The sequence below is a fragment of the Musa acuminata genome, chromosome BXJ1-6 (assembly GCF_036884655.1).
Source record: "Musa acuminata AAA Group cultivar baxijiao chromosome BXJ1-6, Cavendish_Baxijiao_AAA, whole genome shotgun sequence".
Classification (NCBI taxonomy): Eukaryota; Viridiplantae; Streptophyta; class Magnoliopsida; order Zingiberales; family Musaceae; genus Musa; species Musa acuminata.
The window spans coordinates 34,892,439-34,915,687 of record NC_088332.1 but is presented as its reverse complement, the minus strand read 5'-3'; the positions used below and the strand labels follow the sequence as shown (position 1 = coordinate 34,915,687).

Here is a 23,249-nt window from a genome sequence, read left to right as displayed (position 1 = left end):
TATGATAATTTCCTTTTTATCCAGGAAGTAAATTTTTAATGCTTCAAGGGTCTTCATAACCGCATGCATTTCGGCATCTATGGTGGACTTGATTGGGTTGTACCTTCCACTGGCGTATGCGCATATTTTTTCTGTATTTCTGGGGTCGTATTTCTGTTTCTTCCATTTGCAAATTCCTCCCCAACCTTCCATACATCCATCTGTTTCTAGGATTATGAAACATTCCTCAGGGGGTACTTCCAAGTCAGGAAGGTTCTGTACCAGGTTTTTGATCTTCCTGACTAGCTTCCAGTCCTGCTCATTCATTCTTTTCTCACCAGTTGGGCTTGTTTTTGAATACAGCGGGCCTAATAGTTTGCCTAGGTTGGGTATATAGCTTCTTGCGTAATTCAGAATTCCCAACCATGATCTAAGACCCTTCTTTATCATGAGGTCTTTTTCTTGATACTCAGCGATCCTTTTGATGATATGGGGTTGCAGCTTGATTTTTGAATTTCCTAGGACTGCTCCAAGAAACTCGATTTCTCTTACTGCAATCTTCATTTTTGTTGGGCTTAGAATAAGACCGTTTTCTTGACATATTTCCAACATTTTGGTGAGATGTTGCCCATGCTCCTTCTCATTTTTTTGAGAACACAAGTATGTCATCTATGTACACAGCAATAAATTGTTCTGTACCTCTGAAACAGTTGTCCATTTTCCTTTGGAATATAGCAGGGGCATTCTTAAGACCGAATGGCATTGCAAGCCATTCGTATAATCCTTCGGGAACCCAGAATGCGGTCCATTCGATTGAATCCGGGTGCATTGCGACTTGATGGAAACCAGATTTTAAGTCAAATTTTGAATAAATTTTGCTGTTACTAACCTTCTTGAGTATTGTGTTGATACCGGGAAGGCTGTATTGGTCCTTTTCGGTAATGTCGTTAAGCCTCTTGTAGTTGAAGACCATCCTTTCCTTCCCCTTTCTTTCTGCTCCTGTTATGGGGTCCACTGTAGTTCCTGAGTTGACAATTATAGCCGTAGTTCTATGCTTGCTTTTACTTGGTCTAATGATTCCGATCTCTAGTAACGCTTTCACATGTTTGGAAAAGGCTTCTTTTGCCTGTGGTGTCAGATGCCTAAGAGGTTTATCTTCTACCACAAAGTCTGGATTCTTAATTTCCAGCTTGCATGTTATTTTGTTCTTTTTCCAGTATTTGAGGGGATCTTCTCCAATATATCCTTGGGCCTTTAATTGATCCAATAGGCTTCCAAACTTGGCCTTTATGCTTTCATTGCTTTGTTGAGTTTCTGCTGAATATAGCACTGATTCCTGGATCTGGATATAATCATCCTCTTCCAGATCTAGCTCCTCTATTGCTGCGGCTGTTGAGATGTAGGGCAGAGTATTAATAGTTGTCAGGTTTTTATAGAATGTGACAGTGTTACCTTCAATCCTTACTCCTCCCTGCATTGCCCTTATGAAATTACAGCCTATTATCATTTGAATGTCATCCCCGAGCTTCATTGGAAATGCATAAGTGTATGGTATTCTGAAACTGTTATTTCCAATAGTCATCCTTCCTCCCCTTAACTTCTTGTTTGCTGTTGTTTTAGAGGTAATCCCACTGAAGTGCACTACATAGGGATTTTCCTCTATTGCAGCTTTTGGTACAGCCCTTTCGTCTATACAGCAAGTTGTAGCTCCTGTGTCCAATATAGCGTTAATTTCAAAAAGGGGAATATTTAGGATTTCCATATGTACCTTTAAGTTGAAGAGCATGTTCTTAGATTTTCTTGATCCTCCAGTTTCTTTTGTCTCCATAGAAAGAACCTTTTGAGTTTCTTCCTCTAAAAGAACAAGAGCTTCTTCATCCTCTTCACTTTCTTCAATTTTTACCTTCCCGAGCCTTTGTATTTCTCTTAGGAGGTCTGCTTTTTCCAGTCTCAACCTGTCTACTTCCAGGATTTCTTCTTCCAGTTTACTGTATTTTTCTTTTAGTTCCGATAGTTCATTTCTGAGGTTGAGATTTTCTTGTGCTATGGCTATGGATTGAGCATGTGCTTCTTCTAATTCCTTGGCCTTTTGTTGCTCGAATTCCACGGTCATTTTGAGCCTTCGTATCTCAGCTTCACAATGATTAATAAAATCTTGTTGTGTTTGAAGCAAGTTTCTAGGTTCATACCTCGGAGGTTCTTCCATCATGACAGGTGTTCTTTTGTCAAAATAGTATATACTGCACATTCCGCAAGAGGTGATTTTGCATAGAGGACAATGCCTCCTATGTCTCCTTTGTGATTTTCTTTTACAGCATTTGCATTCTTCTAGTACTGATGGTAGCTTTGTGTTGATTTCCCATATATGCCTGCATTCCGCTTGTTCTTGGGAGACTTGTATCCTTGCCCTGTATCCTGTCTCAGGACCTATCCACCAAGTTCTACTATCTTCTACTAGAGCAAAAATTTTGTGGGTGAAGGAGTGAATACCGTGTTGTAGGTCTTCCGCATCTTCTCCTTCAGATATTGAGTAGATAGCATCGCTTTGGTTTTCTCCTTCCTGGACAGATAGTATTTCATATTCTTCAGGGATATCTAGTTGTTCAAATATAGCTACCCTTTTGATATTTTTTTTGTCATTAGGACATTCTCTTGCATAGTGTCCTTCTTCCCCGCAGAGATAGCATTTGCATTTTTTATTTCTTATCAGATGCTTTCTCTTTTCGATTCTTGCATGAGATGAGTGGGGTTTGCCTTTGTATGTTGTAGATCTTTTCACCCCGTATTTCCTTTCTGGTTTACTGTAATATCCTGGGATAGGAATTTCACTGCAAAAGGATAAATCCTTTAATGCTCTTCTAAACGCAGCATCCTTGCATTCTGATTCCAAGTATTTATAGGAGAAAAGGATCCTTGGGATTACTCCTATAGTATTTCCTCTGTATTTTGCTTCGAATGCAGCTTTAATTCTTTTTCCCAATTCTCCTGGCATTTTGGACCATAGTTTTTCTGATAATTCAGGTCCTAAAAACATCCTTCCGGTTTTGGATGCTAACCTCATATAGTCATTTAGAAATTGAATAATATGCTTGAGGTTAGTACAGGATAACCTTTCAAGATCTCTGTAGGCCTCTTCTTGTGCTGTAGTTGATCCTTGAAACGGGTCTTCAAGTATAAAGATGGTCCTTAGTTGCGAGAGGATGTTTTGTGTTCCTCCTGTTCCATCTGCATTGGCAAGAAGCAGTTGGTATTCATCTGGGTAGGCCATTCGCCATTGAATCCACGCCAGTTTTTCTGCTTCTCCAAGTAAATTTTCAATAAACTCCATTTTTGCCAATGGGTCAGTAAATCCTTGTAAAGATACTAGATTTTTTGTTATTGATTCCCACCTCATAAATACCTCATCAAACATCCCTAATTGAGATGGGATGATAAATATTGCCCCCTGTTGTTGGAATGCTGAAGGAAGGTTCCAGGCTTCAGAAAAGTTTTTCGCTTTGTACTTCGGTTGTTGCCTTGAGTATCCTTCATACTCTGGCCTTTGACTTGTGGATTCTATGTTTACTGCTGGGGGGTAGTTTATTGGCCCCATAGTTGAGTCCGAAGGAGGCCTGTAATTTGAAATAGCAGATGATGAATATACCTGATGGGATAATTTTGCTAATTGGGGGTATTCCATCACTAATTCTTCTTCTAATCCTGCTGCGATTAGTTCTCGTCGAGGCCTTTGAGGATATGGCATTTCTACTTCCTCCCTTGAGCCATTAATATTTTGGAAGTAAAAGTTTAGATCCTTTTGTAGTTCTTCCGCCTCGTTTTCTTCATCACTGGAAAGTTGAATGTTGACGGCTATTGTGTGACTTCGTATCTCTTCTTCGTCACTGAACGTTTCATCGTCAACGTTGTTGTACTGGATCCTACTGGATGTTGATGCAGCTTTGTAATTTTCAAAACTGATCGAAATTCTCCCATCGATCAAGTTTCGGCTTCTGAGCTCAACAGGTTGCATGGGAATCGAGACCTGCGTAGGCCTGATCATCCAGTCTCTTCCTCGAATTTCTGTTGTGGAGTACCTCCTACCTGGCAAAGCTCTTACGCCATGGCTTGTTAGGTAGTCCACCACCCCTGAAATTTCATATGCAAAGGCGACATTCGGGGTATTTGAAAGTCGCCCTACCAATCCCCTGGTGATTAATAAATTGGCCTCTCCATTTTGCCATGTATCATAACCATGGGTTAGTATTGAGAGTTGTCCTCTCAATAGTGTATTGAACACACACAAGAAAACAGCCTAAAACAGCCAAAAGAATGACAATTTCATGTTCTAGTTCTATTCCGCTTCCTCTATTTGGGAAAAAGAAGGAACACTAGCACTATTGGTGTTCCGCGACAACAGATGGGCTGACGACAGGTCCATCATTGCAACTATGGAAGTAGACCTGACTAGAGGGAGTCAATTAGTCTACGTGGTACCAGACACCATGATGACGATAGGAGATTTCTACCGTAACATACAACTCTCAATACTAACCCATGGTTATGATACATGGCAAAATGGAGAGGCCAATTTATTAATCACCAGGGGATTGGTAGGGCGACTTTCAAATACCCCGAATGTCGCCTTTGCATATGAAATTTCAGGGGTGGTGGACTACCTAACAAGCCATGGCGTAAGAGCTTTGCCAGGTAGGAGGTACTCCACAACAGAAATTCGAGGAAGAGACTGGATGATCAGGCCTACGCAGGTCTCGATTCCCATGCAACCTGTTGAGCTCAGAAGCCGAAACTTGATCGATGGGAGAATTTCGATCAGTTTTGAAAATTACAAAGCTGCATCAACATCCAGTAGGATCCAGTACAACAACGTTGACGATGAAACGTTCAGTGACGAAGAAGAGATACGAAGTCACACAATAGCCGTCAACATTCAACTTTCCAGTGATGAAGAAAACGAGGCGGAAGAACTACAAAAGGATCTAAACTTTTACTTCCAAAATATTAATGGCTCAAGGGAGGAAGTAGAAATGCCATATCCTCAAAGGCCTCGACGAGAACTAATCGCAGCAGGATTAGAAGAAGAATTAGTGATGGAATACCCCCAATTAGCAAAATTATCCCATCAGGTATATTCATCATCTGCTATTTCAAATTACAGGCCTCCTTCGGACTCAACTATGGGGCCAATAAACTACCCCCCAGCAGTAAACATAGAATCCACAAGTCAAAGGCCAGAGTATGAAGGATACTCAAGGCAACAACCGAAGTACAAAGCGAAAAACTTTTCTGAAGCCTGGAACCTTCCTTCAGCATTCCAACAACAGGGGGCAATATTTATCATCCCATCTCAATTAGGGATGTTTGATGAGGTATTTATGAGGTGGGAATCAATAACAAAAAATCTAGTATCTTTACAAGGATTTACTGACCCATTGGCAAAAATGGAGTTTATTGAAAATTTACTTGGAGAAGCAGAAAAACTGGCGTGGATTCAATGGCGAATGGCCTACCCAGATGAATACCAACTGCTTCTTGCCAATGCAGATGGAACAGGAGGAACACAAAACATCCTCTCGCAACTAAGGACCATCTTTATACTTGAAGACCCGTTTCAAGGATCAACTACAGCACAAGAAGAGGCCTACAGAGATCTTGAAAGGTTATCCTGTACTAACCTCAAGCATATTATTCAATTTCTAAATGACTATATGAGGTTAGCATCCAAAACCGGAAGGATGTTTTTAGGACCTGAATTATCAGAAAAACTATGGTCCAAAATGCCAGGAGAATTGGGAAAAAGAATTAAAGCTGCATTCGAAGCAAAATACAGAGGAAATACTATAGGAGTAATCCCAAGGATCCTTTTCTCCTATAAATACTTGGAATCAGAATGCAAGGATGCTGCGTTTAGAAGAGCATTAAAGGATTTATCCTTTTGCAGTGAAATTCCTATCCCAGGATATTACAGTAAACCAGAAAGGAAATACGGGGTGAGAAGATCTACAACATACAAAGGCAAACCCCACTCATCTCATGCAAGAATCGAAAAGAGAAAGCATCTGATAAGAAATAAAAAATGCAAATGCTATCTCTGCGGGGAAGAAGGACACTATGCAAGAGAATGTCCTAATGACAAAAAAAATATCAAAAGGGTAGCTATATTTGAACAACTAGATATCCCTGAAGAATATGAAATACTATCTGTCCAGGAAGGAGAAAACCAAAGCGATGCTATCTACTCAATATCTGAAGGAGAAGATGCGGAAGACCTACAACACGGTATTCACTCCTTCACCCACAAAATTTTTGCTCTAGTAGAAGATAGTAGAACTTGGTGGATAGGTCCTGAGACAGGATACAGGGCAAGGATACAAGTCTCCCAAGAACAAGCGGAATGCAGGCATATATGGGAAATCAACACAAAGCTACCATCAGTACTAGAAGAATGCAAATGCTGTAAAAGAAAATCACAAAGGAGACATAGGAGGCATTGTCCTCTATGCAAAATCACCTCTTGCGGAATGTGCAGTATATACTATTTTGACAAAAGAACACCTGTCATGATGGAAGAACCTCCGAGGTATGAACCTAGAAACTTGCTTCAAACACAACAAGATTTTATTAATCATTGTGAAGCTGAGATACGAAGGCTCAAAATGACCGTGGAATTCGAGCAACAAAAGGCCAAGGAATTAGAAGAAGCACATGCTCAATCCATAGCCATAGCACAAGAAAATCTCAACCTCAGAAATGAACTATCGGAACTAAAAGAAAAATACAGTAAACTGGAAGAAGAAATCCTGGAAGTAGACAGGTTGAGACTGGAAAAAGCAGACCTCCTAAGAGAAATACAAAGGCTCGGGAAGGTAAAAATTGAAGAAAGTGAAGAGGATGAAGAAGCTCTTGTTCTTTTAGAGGAAGAAACTCAAAAGGTTCTTTCTATGGAGACAAAAGAAACTGGAGGATCAAGAAAATCTAAGAACATGCTCTTCAACTTAAAGGTACATATGGAAATCCTAAATATTCCCCTTTTTGAAATTAACGCTATATTGGACACAGGAGCTACAACTTGCTGTATAGACGAAAGGGCTGTACCAAAAGCTGCAATAGAGGAAAATCCCTATGTAGTGCACTTCAGTGGGATTACCTCTAAAACAACAGCAAACAAGAAGTTAAGGGGAGGAAGGATGACTATTGGAAATAACAGTTTCAGAATACCATACACTTATGCATTTCCAATGAAGCTCGGGGATGACATTCAAATGATAATAGGCTGTAATTTCATAAGGGCAATGCAGGGAGGAGTAAGGATTGAAGGTAACACTGTCACATTCTATAAAAACCTGACAACTATTAATACTCTGCCCTACATCTCAACAGCCGCAGCAATAGAGGAGCTAGATCTGGAAGAGGATGATTATATCCAGATCCAGGAATCAGTGCTATATTCAGCAGAAACTCAACAAAGCAATGAAAGCATAAAGGCCAAGTTTGGAAGCCTATTGGATCAATTAAAGGCCCAAGGATATATTGGAGAAGATCCCCTCAAATACTGGAAAAAGAACAAAATAACATGCAAGCTGGAAATTAAGAATCCAGACTTTGTGGTAGAAGATAAACCTCTTAGGCATCTGACACCACAGGCAAAAGAAGCCTTTTCCAAACATGTGAAAGCGTTACTAGAGATCGGAATCATTAGACCAAGTAAAAGCAAGCATAGAACTACGGCTATAATTGTCAACTCAGGAACTACAGTGGACCCCATAACAGGAGCAGAAAGAAAGGGGAAGGAAAGGATGGTCTTCAACTACAAGAGGCTTAACGACATTACCGAAAAGGACCAATACAGCCTTCCCGGTATCAACACAATACTCAAGAAGGTTAGTAACAGCAAAATTTATTCAAAATTTGACTTAAAATCTGGTTTCCATCAAGTCGCAATGCACCCGGATTCAATCGAATGGACCGCATTCTGGGTTCCCGAAGGATTATACGAATGGCTTGCAATGCCATTCGGTCTTAAGAATGCCCCTGCTATATTCCAAAGGAAAATGGACAACTGTTTCAGAGGTACAGAACAATTTATTGCTGTGTACATAGATGACATACTTGTGTTCTCAAAAAATGAGAAGGAGCATGGGCAACATCTCACCAAAATGTTGGAAATATGTCAAGAAAACGGTCTTATTCTAAGCCCAACAAAAATGAAGATTGCAGTAAGAGAAATCGAGTTTCTTGGAGCAGTCCTAGGAAATTCAAAAATCAAGCTGCAACCCCATATCATCAAAAGGATCGCTGAGTATCAAGAAAAAGACCTCATGATAAAGAAGGGTCTTAGATCATGGTTGGGAATTCTGAATTACGCAAGAAGCTATATACCCAACCTAGGCAAACTATTAGGCCCGCTGTATTCAAAAACAAGCCCAACTGGTGAGAAAAGAATGAATGAGCAGGACTGGAAGCTAGTCAGGAAGATCAAAAACCTGGTACAGAACCTTCCTGACTTGGAAGTACCCCCTGAGGAATGTTTCATAATCCTAGAAACAGATGGATGTATGGAAGGTTGGGGAGGAATTTGCAAATGGAAGAAACAGAAATACGACCCCAGAAATACAGAAAAAATATGCGCATACGCCAGTGGAAGGTACAACCCAATCAAGTCCACCATAGATGCCGAAATGCATGCGGTTATGAAGACCCTTGAAGCATTAAAAATTTACTTCCTGGATAAAAAGGAAATTATCATAAGAACTGACTGCCAGGCAATCATAAGCTTCTTCAACAAATCCTCTCAGAACAAACCATCTAGGGTGAGATGGATGGCCTTCGTAGACTACATAACAGGAAGCGGCGTTGAAATCAAATTCGAGCACATTGAAGGAGAGAGTAACATCCTAGCCGACTCCTTATCTCGACTAATAAATATTTTGATTGCAGGATGGCCAAACGAATCACTCTGCCTACTTCTAGAAGCGACACAGGAAGTTCAAGCCAAACCCAACCCCAAGGCCGTTACTCATTTGAATCAACTAATGAATCAAGTGACCTCCTCCTATAATACCAACAGGAGATGGATAGACTCACATCCGGAACACGTGGAGGACTCTCTTTCAGCAAAATGGGATTATCTGAAAGGAGGCTCGGAGCAATTCAAAAGGAAGCCTCCAGACAAGCACTTGAGGCATTGCAACAATTCTTCAACATCCACTTAATCAAGACTAAAGAGTATCAGAGAAGGAGCGGTGGAAAAGACAACTGGTACAGAGACTGGTTACCAGTCGTTCTTCAACAACAACGACAACTGGAAGAGGCCCTATCTCTGGTAAAAGACGTCTCACAAAGAACAACCAGCTTCAGCCTTTAGGGAATGGCGGACCCCTACAATCAGCTGAAGGAATCCACTTTCTCTTCGCCGCCAAATAAAGACAAGTGAAGCTTCCGGGAACCACTTGTAGTATCCACCAGCTGGCAACAGCTGGATGTACTTATTTTCCTTAGTGTTTAAGTAAGAAAGAGCTGAGCCTCGGGGAGCCGCTCGTAGTGTCTACCAGCTGGTAACAGCTGGATGCATTTTACTTTCCTTAGAGATTAAGCAAAACGAGCTGAGCCTCGGGGAGCCGCTCAGTTCGAAAGCTGGCAACAGCTGGACAAAGGAATATAAAAGGAATGGATGTAAGTGCGATGGGGCCCAATGAGCACCCGACTTTATCCTTCCTTTCTATATAAACCCTCGCCCAGACTCTTGCAAGGCATCGGTCGAAAAACCAGAGCCTTACTTGAGTAAAAACCAATCTGTAAGCCTTTCAGCAATCCTTTGTAAGCAATTTAAGTTTTCTTCTCGTTCAATTTCAGCAATTTCATGTTCTAGTTCTATTCCGCTTCCTCTATTTGGTATCAGAGCAGAACGAGAAGGAGGTATTTTTTTTGTCATTAGGACATTCTCTTGCATAGTGTCCTTCTTCCCCGCAGAGATAGCATTTGCATTTTTTATTTCTTATCAGATGCTTTCTCTTTTCGATTCTTGCATGAGATGAGTGGGGTTTGCCTTTGTATGTTGTTGGAATGCTGAAGGAAGGTTCCAGGCTTCAGAAAAGTTTTTCGCTTTGTACTTCGGTTGTTGCCTTGAGTATCCTTCATACTCTGGCCTTTGACTTGTGGATTCTATGTTTACTGCTGGGGGGTAGTTTATTGGCCCCATAGTTGAGTCCGAAGGAGGCCTGTAATTTGAAATAGCAGATGATGAATATACCTGATGGGATAATTTTGCTAATTGGGGGTATTCCATCACTAATTCTTCTTCTAATCCTGCTGCGATTAGTTCTCGTCGAGGCCTTTGAGGATATGGCATTTCTACTTCCTCCCTTGAGCCATTAATATTTTGGAAGTAAAAGTTTAGATCCTTTTGTAGTTCTTCCACCTCGTTTTCTTCATCACTGGAAAGTTGAATGTTGACGGCTATTGTGTGACTTCGTATCTCTTCTTCGTCACTGAACGTTTCATCGTCAACGTTGTTGTACTGGATCCTACTGGATGTTGATGCAGCTTTGTAATTTTCAAAACTGATCGAAATTCTCCCATCGATCAAGTTTCGGCTTCTGAGCTCAACAGGTTGCATGGGAATCGAGACCTGCGTAGGCCTGATCATCCAGTCTCTTCCTCGAATTTCTGTTGTGGAGTACCTCCTACCTGGCAAAGCTCTTACGCCATGGCTTGTTAGGTAGTCCACCACCCCTGAAATTTCATATGCAAAGGCGACATTCGGGGTATTTGAAAGTCGCCCTACCAATCCCCTGGTGATTAATAAATTGGCCTCTCCATTTTGCCATGTATCATAACCATGGGTTAGTATTGAGAGTTGTATGTTACGGTAGAAATCTCCTATCGTCATCATGGTGTCTGGTACCACGTAGACTAATTGACTCCCTCTAGTCAGGTCTACTTCCATAGTTGCAATGATGGACCTGTCGTCAGCCCATCTGTTGTCGCGGAACACCAATAGTGCTAGTGTTCCTTCTTCTTGTCGGTGGAGTGTTTGGATCCTTGCTTGAAGGATCCCTAGATGAATGTATCTCATCCCACTCCGGATCAGTTGGTCAAAACTTCGTTCTTGTATAAAAGCCCTGTCTTCCTGGTTATTTGTGACCAACATGGCTTCTTCAGACCTGTGTGTGTAGACCCTATGATGTACATCATCTCTTCTTGAATGATATAGCACCTCAGCAGGCGCTATTGTAGCCCTTTCCCTCATAGATAATTGTAGTTGTGCTTGAGGGTCTATCTGTTGTTCCAGAATTTGTATATTTGAGTCCGTATTTCTGGAGATAAGCTGCCCGAGTCGCCTTCTGGCGTTGAATATTCTCCTCTGGTTCCTCCGGTAATTCCTGATTTGGTCTTCCACAAGAGGAGTTGATGTAGACACCTCTTGAGTTATGGTAGTCATTTCCTTGCTTCTTGGAAAATTTTTATGGGGTCTTTAAAGACCAGAATTTTTCCTTTTGCCTCTTTAGGTCTTTCTGAAGGACCTAAGTTGAGGTTTGCTAGTCTGGAGATGAGTTCGTCCGGTACTACTTGGGATTGTATGGGTTTTGATTGTTGCAACTCCCGTATTGTCTGTAGTTCCGTTCGTATTCCTTTTATGTCCTCAGCTATCTGTATTAAAAGCTGTATTTGCACGTTGTGCTGTTTAATTACAGCTGTCTGGTGGCTGAGAGTTCCCGGACAATCACTGGTTTTAAGAAAACCGAGTGACGGGGGATCAATGGATTCAGTGGCCTTAAGAGCTTCTTTGTAGGATTCGGTACTCCTTGAGGATATGTGGCTCATCCAAAAATTTGCTTTTCTATTTTGGATAGTAAGATTTCAATTCTTTGGAGTTTTTGATCGAGGTTTCGTGAAAGCCGTAAGGCTTCTTCTTCAATAAGCCTAGATTGCTTAGTTATTTCAAGCAACAGTTTCTGAACTTCAGTTTGGGTGAGAGGCTTATTTTCAACAAATAAGGAGGTTAATGTTTTTACTGAGGATTCAAGCCTTTTAATCCTATGCTCAAGGTTTTGGTTTTCTTCAAGCAGGAGCTTAAAGTTTCTTAGATTTACTCTACTTGAGAGACAAGTTCGGTCGTAAATAACTGAAATGTTGTGGGCTAGTTCCTTTTGGGTAGGTTTTGAAGTCTCGGCTAGATTTAAGTAATCAAGATGGGAGGTATGAGAGTCGGTATACCACTTCTGAATAGATTCTTCCCAAAGCTTAGACATATACTAGATATGCATGAGCTTAATTCTACTTACTTTCTTAACTTTAGAGGGCTTGCGTCAAAGGTCTTACTGCGGTTCCCTGACCTAATTGCCTTCCTCGGGCTCCTCACAAGTTTAGATTGCAAGAGAAATCAATTTCATGTATATATAGCATTAATATCATAAGCAAAGTAAGAGACTATAACAAAACGGTAGGCTCTGATACCAAATAGAGGAAGCGGAATAGAACTAGAACATGAAATTGCTGAAATTGAACGAGAAGAAAACTTAAATTGCTTACAAAGGATTGCTGAAAGGCTTACAGATTGGTTTTTACTCAAGTAAGGCTCTGGTTTTTCGACCGATGCCTTGCAAGAGTCTGGGCGAGGGTTTATATAGAAAGGAAGGATAAAGTCGGGTGCTCATTGGGCCCCATCGCACTTACATCCATTCCTTTTATATTCCTTTGTCCAGCTGTTGCCAGCTTTCGAACTGAGCGGCTCCCCGAGGCTCAGCTCGTTTTGCTTAATCTCTAAGGAAAGTAAAATGCATCCAGCTGTTACCAGCTGGTAGACACTACGAGCGGCTCCCCGAGGCTCAGCTCTTTCTTACTTAAACACTAAGGAAAATAAGTACATCCAGCTGTTGCCAGCTGGTGGATACTACAAGTGGTTCCCGGAAGCTTCACTTGTCTTTATTTGGCGGCGAAGAGAAAGTGGATTCCTTCAGCTGATTGTAGGGGTCCGCCATTCCCTAAAGGCTGAAGCTGGTTGTTCTTTGTGAGACGTCTTTTACCAGAGATAGGGCCTCTTCCAGTTGTCGTTGTTGTTGAAGAACGACTGGTAACCAGTCTCTGTACCAGTTGTCTTTTCCACCGCTCCTTCTCTGATACTCTTTAGTCTTGATTAAGTGGATGTTGAAGAATTGTTGCAATGCCTCAAGTGCTTGTCTGGAGGCTTCCTTTTGAATTGCTCCGAGCCTCCTTTCAGATAATCCCATTTTGCTGAAAGAGAGTCCTCCACGTGTTCCGGATGTGAGTCTATCCATCTCCTGTTGGTATTGTAGGAGGAGGTCACTTGATTCATTAGTTGATTCAAATGAGTAACGGCCTTGGGGTTGGGTTTGGCTTGAACTTCCTGTGTCGCTTCTAGAAGTAGGCAGAGTGATTCGTTTGGCCATCCTGCAATCAAAATATTTATTAGTCGAGATAAGGAGTCGGCTAGGATGTTACTCTCTCCTTCAATGTGCTCGAATTTGATTTCAACGCCGCTTCCTGTTATGTAGTCTACGAAGGCCATCCATCTCACCCTAGATGGTTTGTTCTGAGAGGATTTGTTGAAGAAGCTTATGATTGCCTGGCAGTCAGTTCTTATGATAATTTCCTTTTTATCCAGGAAGTAAATTTTTAATGCTTCAAGGGTCTTCATAACCGCATGCATTTCGGCATCTATGGTGGACTTGATTGGGTTGTACCTTCCACTGGCGTATGCGCATATTTTTTCTGTATTTCTGGGGTCGTATTTCTGTTTCTTCCATTTGCAAATTCCTCCCCAACCTTCCATACATCCATCTGTTTCTAGGATTATGAAACATTCCTCAGGGGGTACTTCCAAGTCAGGAAGGTTCTGTACCAGGTTTTTGATCTTCCTGACTAGCTTCCAGTCCTGCTCATTCATTCTTTTCTCACCAGTTGGGCTTGTTTTTGAATACAGCGGGCCTAATAGTTTGCCTAGGTTGGGTATATAGCTTCTTGCGTAATTCAGAATTCCCAACCATGATCTAAGACCCTTCTTTATCATGAGGTCTTTTTCTTGATACTCAGCGATCCTTTTGATGATATGGGGTTGCAGCTTGATTTTTGAATTTCCTAGGACTGCTCCAAGAAACTCGATTTCTCTTACTGCAATCTTCATTTTTGTTGGGCTTAGAATAAGACCGTTTTCTTGACATATTTCCAACATTTTGGTGAGATGTTGCCCATGCTCCTTCTCATTTTTTGAGAACACAAGTATGTCATCTATGTACACAGCAATAAATTGTTCTGTACCTCTGAAACAGTTGTCCATTTTCCTTTGGAATATAGCAGGGGCATTCTTAAGACCGAATGGCATTGCAAGCCATTCGTATAATCCTTCGGGAACCCAGAATGCGGTCCATTCGATTGAATCCGGGTGCATTGCGACTTGATGGAAACCAGATTTTAAGTCAAATTTTGAATAAATTTTGCTGTTACTAACCTTCTTGAGTATTGTGTTGATACCGGGAAGGCTGTATTGGTCCTTTTCGGTAATGTCGTTAAGCCTCTTGTAGTTGAAGACCATCCTTTCCTTCCCCTTTCTTTCTGCTCCTGTTATGGGGTCCACTGTAGTTCCTGAGTTGACAATTATAGCCGTAGTTCTATGCTTGCTTTTACTTGGTCTAATGATTCCGATCTCTAGTAACGCTTTCACATGTTTGGAAAAGGCTTCTTTTGCCTGTGGTGTCAGATGCCTAAGAGGTTTATCTTCTACCACAAAGTCTGGATTCTTAATTTCCAGCTTGCATGTTATTTTGTTCTTTTTCCAGTATTTGAGGGGATCTTCTCCAATATATCCTTGGGCCTTTAATTGATCCAATAGGCTTCCAAACTTGGCCTTTATGCTTTCATTGCTTTGTTGAGTTTCTGCTGAATATAGCACTGATTCCTGGATCTGGATATAATCATCCTCTTCCAGATCTAGCTCCTCTATTGCTGCGGCTGTTGAGATGTAGGGCAGAGTATTAATAGTTGTCAGGTTTTTATAGAATGTGACAGTGTTACCTTCAATCCTTACTCCTCCCTGCATTGCCCTTATGAAATTACAGCCTATTATCATTTGAATGTCATCCCCGAGCTTCATTGGAAATGCATAAGTGTATGGTATTCTGAAACTGTTATTTCCAATAGTCATCCTTCCTCCCCTTAACTTCTTGTTTGCTGTTGTTTTAGAGGTAATCCCACTGAAGTGCACTACATAGGGATTTTCCTCTATTGCAGCTTTTGGTACAGCCCTTTCGTCTATACAGCAAGTTGTAGCTCCTGTGTCCAATATAGCGTTAATTTCAAAAAGGGGAATATTTAGGATTTCCATATGTACCTTTAAGTTGAAGAGCATGTTCTTAGATTTTCTTGATCCTCCAGTTTCTTTTGTCTCCATAGAAAGAACCTTTTGAGTTTCTTCCTCTAAAAGAACAAGAGCTTCTTCATCCTCTTCACTTTCTTCAATTTTTACCTTCCCGAGCCTTTGTATTTCTCTTAGGAGGTCTGCTTTTTCCAGTCTCAACCTGTCTACTTCCAGGATTTCTTCTTCCAGTTTACTGTATTTTTCTTTTAGTTCCGATAGTTCATTTCTGAGGTTGAGATTTTCTTGTGCTATGGCTATGGATTGAGCATGTGCTTCTTCTAATTCCTTGGCCTTTTGTTGCTCGAATTCCACGGTCATTTTGAGCCTTCGTATCTCAGCTTCACAATGATTAATAAAATCTTGTTGTGTTTGAAGCAAGTTTCTAGGTTCATACCTCGGAGGTTCTTCCATCATGACAGGTGTTCTTTTGTCAAAATAGTATATACTGCACATTCCGCAAGAGGTGATTTTGCATAGAGGACAATGCCTCCTATGTCTCCTTTGTGATTTTCTTTTACAGCATTTGCATTCTTCTAGTACTGATGGTAGCTTTGTGTTGATTTCCCATATATGCCTGCATTCCGCTTGTTCTTGGGAGACTTGTATCCTTGCCCTGTATCCTGTCTCAGGACCTATCCACCAAGTTCTACTATCTTCTACTAGAGCAAAAATTTTGTGGGTGAAGGAGTGAATACCGTGTTGTAGGTCTTCCGCATCTTCTCCTTCAGATATTGAGTAGATAGCATCGCTTTGGTTTTCTCCTTCCTGGACAGATAGTATTTCATATTCTTCAGGGATATCTAGTTGTTCAAATATAGCTACCCTTTTGATATTTTTTTTGTCATTAGGACATTCTCTTGCATAGTGTCCTTCTTCCCCGCAGAGATAGCATTTGCATTTTTTATTTCTTATCAGATGCTTTCTCTTTTCGATTCTTGCATGAGATGAGTGGGGTTTGCCTTTGTATGTTGTAGATCTTCTCACCACAAAGTGAAATTGCTGAAATTGAACGAGAAGAAAACTTAAATTGCTTACAAAGGATTGCTGAAAGGCTTACAGATTGGTTTTTACTCAAGTAAGGCTCTGGTTTTTCGACCGATGCCTTGCAAGAGTCTGGGCGAGGGTTTATATAGAAAGGAAGGATAAAGTCGGGTGCTCATTGGGCCCCATCGCACTTACATCCATTCCTTTTATATTCCTTTGTCCAGCTGTTGCCAGCTTTCGAACTGAGCGGCTCCCCGAGGCTCAGCTCGTTTTGCTTAATCTCTAAGGAAAGTAAAATGCATCCAGCTGTTACCAGCTGGTAGACACTACGAGCGGCTCCCCGAGGCTCAGCTCTTTCTTACTTAAACACTAAGGAAAATAAGTACATCCAGCTGTTGCCAGCTGGTGGATACTACAAGTGGTTCCCGGAAGCTTCACTTGTCTTTATTTGGCGGCGAAGAGAAAGTGGATTCCTTCAGCTGATTGTAGGGGTCCGCCATTCCCTAAAGGCTGAAGCTGGTTGTTCTTTGTGAGACGTCTTTTACCAGAGATAGGGCCTCTTCCAGTTGTCGTTGTTGTTGAAGAACGACTGGTAACCAGTCTCTGTACCAGTTGTCTTTTCCACCGCTCCTTCTCTGATACTCTTTAGTCTTGATTAAGTGGATGTTGAAGAATTGTTGCAATGCCTCAAGTGCTTGTCTGGAGGCTTCCTTTTGAATTGCTCCGAGCCTCCTTTCAGATAATCCCATTTTGCTGAAAGAGAGTCCTCCACGTGTTCCGGATGTGAGTCTATCCATCTCCTGTTGGTATTGTAGGAGGAGGTCACTTGATTCATTAGTTGATTCAAATGAGTAACGGCCTTGGGGTTGGGTTTGGCTTGAACTTCCTGTGTCGCTTCTAGAAGTAGGCAGTTACTCATTTGAATCAAGCAGGAGTAACTGCCTACTTGATCGATGAGTACGTGGAGATTCTCCACTGTGAGAAGAAATGCAATTGTCATATGGACTTCCAATACTCGAGTCTGATCATCCTGAAACAGAAATTACAATAACGTATTTTGGCGGATCAACAAGAACCAGAGTGCATACAAATTTGGAAGTATAAATCTTCACTTAAAAGATGGTTAGATAATTATGCAACTTAAAGATTTAAATTAGTGTCACACGATGTTTCCTAGCAAATGTTATTTAAGGAAGGATGATGTTAAGGGAACGGGAGATGATGTTATGTTGAAGGGAGAAGTCAACTTTGAAGAAAAGAAATCACGCAATTGAAAATGCAGACGAACAGAATAATAATCAGCTTTCAGCTTCTAATATGAAGTTTTGGAAGATGCTACTGACAATTTGCTTAAATATGATACTGACATTATAAGTAGATATAATATTATTACCTTCTCTACTAAATGCCCGATCAACAAAAATTGCTTGCGTACGAAGCTCGGATCCATCGAGTGTTGTAATTGTAGCTTGTGCTTCGTTGAAGCTCTCATTGAATTCAATAAAGGCATAACCCGAAATAAGTAAGCAAATTACAAACTGAACGTACAAAGACTTTAATTTAAAATAAGCTACACAAATAGTGAAAAGTAGTAGTGAAAAGTAATGCAAGCATTTTAAATGATTAATTGATTTTTATAAAGATCTCATTGAATTCAATAAAAAACCCTTTCTATCCACTCATTCTCCCTCCTTTGACTCTCTCTAACTCATCTACTCCTTATTCCAAACGTACAATTCAAATTCTAGAAACCTACTATAAGCTACTTCTCTCGAGAAAAATATGTATCGTTATTCTTTCTTAATTTAAATTATTTTTTTTCTAAAATTATACTAGATTTATATTTGTTTTTAACTTAAAAACCCTAATCTAATAATTTTTATTTTTAAAATTTTTTAAAACTATTATATACTCTTTTTTTTTTGTCAATATGTACAATCATACCAACACATGATATATTGGTAGAAACGACACGTACCATATCGTTGGCCGACCGACACACTAGTAAAACGAATCTTATAGCCAAGTATTGTTAATTAGTGTCAACTTCTATTTTGAGCATCAAGACATCTATTATTCGACTTCAACGAATCAACCAATTCACAATCCTTACCCTCAAGAATCACAAGGATATATATATATATAGCCTGTTCGTGCTTCATAGCCAGAGAGTACCCCATTGTGTCCGTTGTTGCACACTATAGCTCCATATGCCACTGTCAAATTTTGATTTAACTATCCGTCAGATCAAACGATTAAAAAGTTGAATACTGGTACATCCAATATTTATCTATATTAACAGTTATGTCTACAGAAGTATTATAGTCCCAAAACTACCAAAAAAAAAAAGTTAGTGGTTAAGCACTTTTGTTTTTATCTCCGGCAATTTTAAAGAAAAAAAATCAAAAGAGACTACATAGTAATATTTACAAGGATTAAACATGATTACACAATCACTGTTTTCACAAAGTTAATGAGAACTGTTATATTACCTTGACAAATTCAGTCACGGTCAAGATTTAGATGCAATTTTTGACCTGACCAAATTGACGAAAGGCATTGTGCAGATCATCCTCCTGTGCCCCTTCATGGACCCTGGTGACCAGTATAATCCACCCCTCAGTAGCTGTCACAACAAAAAGAAAAAGTGTTTGTAATACTTACTTTCCAATAATAGATTCATCCTATGAAAAATCACATATGGGATAGTGATTGGGGATAATATTAAGATATGCTAACATCAAAATGTCATGCATTACCAGAAAAACAAATACAACCTGTTTGACAATTGTGTAAGTTATTATATATTCTTCATGAAACCAAAATTAACAAACACAAGCAGCATCAAGAAATAATCTTCTAGCACAAGCTGCAGAGGAGACGGGCATTACCCAAAACAATTCCAGTACAAAATATGTAAAATATATAACCTGATATACAAGCATGAGATGATGAAAACCATATTTGGGATTCTTCCAGAAGCATAAAATCTCATGTCCAATTTTTATTACAATCGCCAACAGTTGCAAGAAGAACATACAAACTGTTTTTCTTGGTATGAGTTAGTTACATGATATGTTGCTCATTGCTGTTAAATCTCAGTGTTGCCGGCTTGTAACATGCAGATGGTAGTTTTTCTTTCTGTTCATGAGATCAAAGAAGATCAGCACATGTATGCTGAGCATTAAACTCTACATATATTTTACATTGGTTATAAATATCCAATCAAACTAAACAATTTCATGATAGGGAAAAGGTGAATACTTCATTTAGTGTAAATTTGAAATTTTCTTCCAAACTTACAACACTAAACATCTGTATTCAGCTTAATCATACATCCAGAAGCCCTCAAAGTATCTTCGACACTGCCGTAAACAGACTCTTTTTTCCTTGATGGAAAAGAGATTTTTATAGCCTCTCCAATCAATGGAGGAATCCCACATGGCACTAATGTGACAGCCAAGACGAGTGTTATTGCATGCACGCAAGGTGTGATATAAGTAGAAGAATGGTCCACTCATGCATGTATGATGTCTGAATTGTCAATGTGCATACATCGTGCACTACAATAGAATGGGTAAGATGACACTCTATGTTTCCCACTAAAAACACTTGGAATCCTCACAAAACACAAATTTTACTTCAAACAAATAAACAAATGAATAACTGATAAAATAAATGATAAGATAAAAACTGCTCACGCAACAAATTGTTTTTTCAAAGAAGTATCCTTGTTTAGTGAAGCATCCAATTGAAGAAAACAGAATGATTCAGGTTTTGAATTATGTTCCCTTCACCTAGACCTCAACTAGCCCTCATATAATATGGAACCAAGGGTCATCGCACCTTGGTGCATGCAACAACACTTGGCGCTACTATCTTGTACCTTCAAGTTTCACATGACACTCTTCCATTAATTGGAATAGGTTATAAAAGTCTATTCCCCATCCAGCAAACGTAGAAGAAAATCTAAGACAAATAAGAAGTAAATAAAGAAGGGAAAGGAGAGAATTTTGACTTCCAATCATTTTCTATATTAGGTTCTATCGATTTTTCAACTCTTTCACTTATTATGTTGTCAGTACTGAAATGTCTTCCGATTTTTCACGATCATGCTCGTAAAAGAATCCATCAGTGATTTCTCATCAGACATGCACAAGAAGACAACGAATCGCATCAACCCCATTATTGTGTTTAACAAAAAATCACCCAATATATAACTAGGTCAATTCTTCTATGAGGTTGATTCTTCTACGAGCACGATCGAGAAGAATCAAAAGCGGATCGAACACCAAGAGCATAATCAATGAAAGAATTAGAAAATTAAAAAATCAAATAGTAGAAAAAGATTAACTTAGTTAAAATTATCTCCTTTTTCTTTCTTTGTTTCTCTATGATATTCCTAAATTTTCTTTTACCCTTTTGCTGGATGAGGAAGAGACATTGGAGAAGAGTCATGTGGCACTTGTAAGACACTTGCATGCCAACAACAACGAGCATTGTTGATTGCATGTAAGATGCAACTGCTCCTAGTTTCATACTGTGTTTTAGTTAAATTCTTGGTCAAAGGAACGTAGTTCACTCTATTTCATTTATGATAGTTATTTAGATATTCATTGACTATACAGAAGAATGAGAAGCTTTTATTTTATCATTAATTTTATTTGTTTATTTGTTTGAAAGAAAATTTATATTTGTAGGGGATTATTAGAGTTTTTAGAGGGAAACACATATTTACCTTTCTACCAATGATACTATAGTGTGTGATGCAGGCACACGTATGGCTCATTCATCGTGCATGCATGAATGGATCGTTATGTCACTCGTTGACACTCCATTGGATGGACGAGGGCATAAAAGTCTCTTCCACATCAACCAAGAAGGTAAAAGAAATTTAAGGAAAAAAGAGAGAGAGAATTTTACCTTTTTATCTTCTTTTCATATTCAGTTCTTTTGAGTTTTCAATTCTTCTACTTTTCACACATCTTCTGATTCTTTAAGGTCATGCTAGTAAAAAAAATCCATATGGTTGTAACTTGAGTGGTTTCTTATTAGAGGCTCATACGAAACTGAAAAATATGCTTATGACAATGCTAGTGTGCCTTCGGATTTTTTTTTTCTAAACCTCATATTTTAATTTAAAATATTTTGAACCTATTTATGATTTCATTGAAGGATAATTTTTATATTATTGCACCAACAAGGATGTCTTAATTTATTCTATTTTAGAATTTTTAATTACACATAAAGATCATAATCTATGATAAACTAGGAAAATTTTGAATATAATAGTTTGTTAAGAAATAATTAAAAAACTTGAAAGAAACATGAATGTGTAGGCATTCATGAAGGAGTTGTTGGTTTATTCCTTGGTATCAAAATGGTCAGATGGAACAGACTGAAACCTATAGACTTTAAACATGTGGAGCTTCATTTTATTGATTTGACCATGTTGAGGGCTTGATTTGTATATATTGCTTCATCTCATAGAGTGAATAAGTTCAAATTTCAATGTTAAAATGATTATTAACAATGTCGCACATCCGAGTACATCGGACACTGTGGTCGCTTGGGCAGGAAGGAAATGCATGTTTCGCCCTAAAAACTCTTTAAAAATCCCACCTATAATTGTCATCATATATACACACAAAGTTGAAGTGTATGCCACCTACTACTGTGTAGATTACAAGCATAACATTCGACCGGGCATTTAACTACCAAACATGATAACTTCATTAACTCCATGTTGTTCCTTTTTTTGTGACATAGTTCTAATGACTACCAGCAGAATGGCAAACACTAAATCCTCAACGAAGTGTGAGTACCAAATCTCCTACTTCCATGAACTAAGTAAGTGTATGAAGATGATAAGCAAAATTCCAATAACTAAATAAAACGAAATCAAAATCGTCTACTTTAAACACAATGCATTGACATAAACTCAGATGAATAAACCCTAAAATGATCGAACTAACAAAACCTCCAATGCAACAGAAGCATAAAGATAAATAATAAAGAGAAACTCCATATCCAAAAATCCTAGATATTAAATAATAAAAGGGTTTTCTTCAAGCATGCACCGTTGAGGATCGGGACCGCCATCAGACTCGAGGGAATCGAAATCCCTAGCTCCGACTCGCGGAAGCCTCTGCCTTTGGTCTTCCTCGGGCCCAAGGCATTTCCGGCGATCGTGGATCGGAGCTTGGGTGCAGGCGAGGGGTCGGCCTCGGCAGCGCCGGCCTTCTTGTCCATGAGATCATCTTCATCGGGCTCGAAGTCTACCACCTCTTCGTCCCCTACCGCACCAACCAATTTCCTCTCTCTCTCTTTCTCTCTCTCTCTCTCTCTCGGATTTGAATGACAGAATAAGCTACCACCCTCCTTTCGAGGCCGGAGACTCGGAACGCGGCAGTATAAAACCTCCCAAAACAGTTTACTACCTCTATAGTGATAGGAGACGAGTCTCGGCAGGCATTCGAACATTTTGTGGGCGGTTTTGCTCCTATGGGCTCCACGTCTGTTTACCTCTATAGTGACGTACATTAGAAAGCGAATTCGCGAGAAATTTTGTTTTTTGTTTTTGTTTTCGGAAGATGTAGCAATCATACGAAATTAACTTTAACACCGTTGTCCGTTGATGTGGCAGCCATGTGGCACTGATATTTCCACCACACTATCTCTAAACAAATTTACTAACTTACAGAATGTGTATATCCATAAATTTTACAAGATAGGAGTATATTCTTAAAAAATTGTTACTAATACAATTTAATAAACCAATAACATTGTATTTCTAAAACATAATCAGGATGAAATCGTGAGCACATGCAATGAGAAATTAACACGTATGCCTTATTATTTACCAATGTAATCAAGTAAACAATTTCTCGATAAGAATTTACCTATTTATGTTGAT

General features: G+C 39.5%; 1 pseudogene; it reads right to left on the bottom strand.

Annotated features, from left to right (window-relative positions):
• Positions 1 to 16,988: 16,988 nt before the first annotated feature.
• LOC135677503 (uncharacterized) lies at positions 16,989 to 22,816 on the bottom strand (annotated as a pseudogene).
• Between the last annotated feature and the right edge of the window lie 433 nt (positions 22,817 to 23,249).